We start from the raw sequence: 4,408 nt of genomic DNA, 5'->3' as shown, positions 1-4,408 counted from the left end.
CGCTCCCCAGTACTTCTTGTGTTCCGGTTGTACCCACTCAGTAATTATGGCTCTCGAAGAGGGCCAACTCAGACCTCGGAATGGTTCAGGTAGCAAAAAGGCAGTTAGCGAGCTTTCGATTCCCCAATGGCCTGGTACTCCAGCACAGTGTTACCGTATTTTTGGCTGATAAAATTTGTAGCGTGTCAAAGCAGTCTCTAATCAGCTTGGATTTTATGGTCCTGTTTGAATGGGCCCAGATGGCTGCTTGGCTATCTGAAAAGATATCTCGAAATGCGCCCTTTAAACCTTTTCCAAGATTTAATTTTGCGCAGTTTAAAATTGCGACTATTTAAGCCTGAAACACCGTGGGCCATTTGCCCATGGGAATTACCAGTTTGGTGCTTGGTCCCAAGATACCTGCACCTGCTCTGTCCGCCATCCTTGAACCGTCTGTGTACCAGTGGAAATAACTGAGATCAAGCGCAGGGAGCCCATTTGCACAATATTCGCGATCGGAAATTATCACCTGAAACTTTCTACCCGAGCAGACATCTTTAGTCATGGAATCAAAGATTCCGCATATTTCCAACTCTGGTATATTCCCTTCTTAGGATGCATGCAGGAAGCTTCTTTGCTAAGAAGCCATCGTTAGATAGACGAAGCTGCAGCTCTCTCGTGGCTGCTGTTTCCTGGATAAAAATATGGAGAGGAATCCATCCTAGGGGAAACTCTAAAGCCGCAGTTGAACACGTTCTTATAGATCCAGTGGCGGATAGACATGCCAATCTTTGAGTTCAGCTGAATAAAAAAAATTCCACTCTGTGTCTGTCAAAATGTACAAATCAGTAAAAATGTGCAAACCCTGATATCCCTGCTTAAAACATTCTCGAATTCAAACTACTTTGCCATATTTCTAATTTACCAAGTTTACATTGGCGCAACTGCCTGAGCTCGATTGCGGCTATGTCAAAATATTATCACTGTCAGAGATTGTGATATGAAACTGCATGGCGAATGAGCTGGAAAAGAAAACTGCCTTCGAGGCACGGTCAACGAAAAGAAAAAGTGGAAGCAAATGTCTGCCTGTGGACTACTCAGCTCGGTGAACCAGGGATATGTGCTTCTAACCGCTAGCAGTTAAAAGGACCTCCTTTACTAAATTATGTTGGCTGAGTGGCTGGCATTGATGACAGTACACTGTCCGAAGTGTGTTCATGCGACCAGACAAAATGTCACACCTGATCATCACAATCGCAGCTGCGTATAGGAGGACGACGAAATGGGATCAGCTCTTTGGCAAGGGACCTCCTTAAGCTCACGGAGCCGTCGCTTTAACTTTGGTGGATGTCTTGACAGGACACTGACCGATTAGAGTTCACGCGATGCAACGAAATATCATACTGGATCCTCTCTGAAGCAGCTGCTTCGGGGACTAAGTTTTCAAATTATCTCAAAACTTCCTCCTAAACTACCTAACTTTTGCAATGCTTATGATCTTAGTGAGCCGTTGCGTCCTGTGCTACCTTCTTCTTCTATAGTACTGTTTATGTGAAGTTGCTAACAAAACCTCAATTTCCCACGCTACTGAGCATTCGCTCCGTGTCGTTCGCTGCGCTAAGTAGTCCCACAATGATCTAAAGGCATCTTATTTTTTGCACCAATCGCGAACATTGTAGACTAGAGTTAGTACTTTATGGTTTTTACTTCAATCGCCTTTAAACTGGTCACCGAAAAAAGAGGGCACTGATTTCGTCAAGAATACGTACTCTGGTAATTTTTTAAACATGCGGATATTCTTCCGAGCTGGCAACTTTTCTACGACATATTTTTACTAAAGATTAGCCAATATTGTTTTATTAACTTACACATTATTTATGTTTTTAATATATCTAGCCTAATATGATATACATTTTTTATTGCAGATGAAATCGGTTTTTGCAACCTCTCTATTTTAACTCCAGTTTTTATCAAATGAAAAATATTATACTTAATTCGAGGTAAGATAGTTCATAATATCCTTTTAGTTTTATATTTTACCAGTATAATTATTTTCAAAGCTGTGATAGCTATAAAAAATGCCTAAGTTACTAAATTTATTAGAGCCAAAAATGGGAAATAGTAGATGAGTTAAAGTTGTTGAGATGTTTCAAACTCATGACTCCCTCCTACTTAACATCTAGTCTAGTTATCTTGTAATTCAATTTGATTTTTTCATACTGGATTTTTGCACTTTTTTCGTATAAATATGAATTTCTTATGAAATAAAACGCGGGAGACCGTCAGCAACAACATTTCAAAAAATCAACGCAAGTTTTTGTAAATCGCGCGTTGTATTAAAAAACCCGAAAAGGTAGCCTCCGAAAAAGAAATTCTCAAAAATCAACGCATTTTTTTAGCCGTTTGAAACTTGCACCTAATTAGACTGAATTTGTACTGCATACTTTGTTGAATTTACCTAAATTTTGTATAAAGTGTATATTTTTATATAAAAAATAACAAACAAATTTGCTGGAATATTACGAATATTAAAAAAAAACAACCCGTCGTCACTGTTTGAGTCACTGTATGTATGTATGCAAATATGTAAGTATAAGTGACTGCATGTCCCAAGTGAATGTCATAACAGCACTCAAATAGTTAAATCAGAGGCGCTGATAACTGCCCTATAAATTTGGCAAACAAATAATTACATATGAATATGTGTTTGTAAACATAAGATGACATACAAATAAACATACAAGTTAGTGCCGGTACTCATATTTGCGCTTGCTAACATCTCTGTTTGTAGCTACGTGTAGCACCTTTGAACCATGAAGTGTCGTTTGGTGTATTTACTTTCAAAAATTTGAATGCAAACACTATCAGCACCTACATACATATATGGTGTAGACCGTACATTAGGGTGTTCCAAAATTACATGTTGGGGGGGAAAAAGGGGTTTAAAATATTAAGCCTCACCCCTACCATTTTTCTAATTGTTTAAAAAAATTATATTTAGAACTGCCTCACATCTCTTGAAATTTTCCATATATTTTATATGAGGAACAATAGATTTTCGTAGAAATGGTATACAATTCTTGAAAATCAGTATTTTTCGATCAGAGAACTGTGTTTCTCTTTAGGAGACTTCCAATAATAATGTAAATTTTTTTTTATTTTACTATTTTTTAAAACCAAAGATTTTTTATGGGTATCAAATTTTTTTTTGTTTTGGTTTTTGGGGACTAGGGATGGGCTAATTCGATACTCGAAGCTTTTAGATTCGAATTTTAGCTCCGAATTATTCTAAAAAAAAAATCGAATTTCGCTTTTTTTCGTTCTTCTTTCTGACTAAATTTGACACCAATATGTGTGGTATCACATTTGCCAAAAATTTGGCTCGATAGAACTCGTCACGCCCTATTATTTTGTTCTTTGTTTACTTAAAGATCTCGCTTTAAAAAGCAAAGTCATACTTTGTAATGTAAATGTAAGACTTTTTTATTCGTTGTAAAAGTATAAACATGTGTATACATTTTTTAATATTCTTGTACGTCCCAAATAATTAGTTTCTATATAGTACATTTTGTATGTTTCTTTAATTGATACTAAATATGATGATATTTTTTGAGATATTTATTTGGAAAATAACTTCTTATTTGAATTTATTTTTGGTTTTGAAGCTAATAAGAGCGCTACGGATAATTAATCACTTTAATGCAAGTTCAGTTGAATTTATTTTTCGATTTGAGTTATCATTCTTACAAACAAACCTTTAAATTTTCAGTAAAAAATGGTTGCAAATTCGGAAAAAATCGAATTAAATCGATTTTGTTCCACCAAAATTTCGAATCGAATAATCGAATAGTTGGGTAACGTTCGAAATTCGGGAAAAATCGAATTTTAACGTCCCACTACCCATTCATATGGGGAACCTATAAAAAATAGTTAATACTAAACAATGGTTAAATAAACAATTGGGTAATATAATTGGAAGTCTCTTAAAGAGAAACAGAGTTTTCCGATCGAAAAAAATTTATTTTCAAAAATTCTAATTCTGTTATACCCATACAAAATACATAGAAAACTTCATGAGGCAGTTCTAAATAAATTTTTTTTTTTTAACAAAAATTACGGTTATTCCTTTTATCCATTTATAGGAATGCTAGGTGGTGAGAGATTAAAATTTAAAAATTTTTTTTGAACCACCCCACTCTCTACATACATATGTAGCATATATATAAGTATGCATGAATGCATGCGTTCAAATACGTGACTAGCCAGTGTCTCCAATAAACACATTTCGTGTCACATAAATTGACAGCCGCCGGTGCGCATGAACAAAGTGCCAGTGGCACACGCGGCCAAATTGCTATCAGTAAAGCGCATGGCTTGGACGCAACAAAAAAAAATTTACTTTTTTACTGCTCGAATTCACTTGTTTTTT

At 35.7% G+C, this 4,408-nt stretch overlaps 1 protein-coding gene across 4 annotated transcripts in view; it reads left to right on the top strand.

Annotated features, from left to right (window-relative positions):
- Positions 1-4,408, top strand: part of LOC118744786 (putative polypeptide N-acetylgalactosaminyltransferase 9) — a 438,912-nt gene that overhangs the window by 215,216 nt on the left and 219,288 nt on the right. For 3 of the 4 annotated variants that reach the window (XM_036478111.1, XM_036478107.1, XM_036478109.1), the window contains exon 4: positions 1,905-1,979. The exons of the other annotated variant lie outside the window; for it this stretch is intronic. The gene's annotated coding sequence lies outside the window, so the exon portion shown is untranslated. The remainder of the gene's footprint in view (positions 1-1,904; positions 1,980-4,408) is intronic. 4 annotated transcript variants of the gene reach the window in all.

This window comes from Rhagoletis pomonella, unplaced genomic scaffold (assembly GCF_013731165.1).
Source record: "Rhagoletis pomonella isolate Grant_MI unplaced genomic scaffold, Rhpom_1.0 Rhpom_scaffold_00008, whole genome shotgun sequence".
Classification (NCBI taxonomy): domain Eukaryota; kingdom Metazoa; phylum Arthropoda; class Insecta; order Diptera; family Tephritidae; genus Rhagoletis; species Rhagoletis pomonella.
Note: the sequence above shows the minus strand (reverse complement) of the source record. Positions and strands in the feature narration are given on the sequence as shown.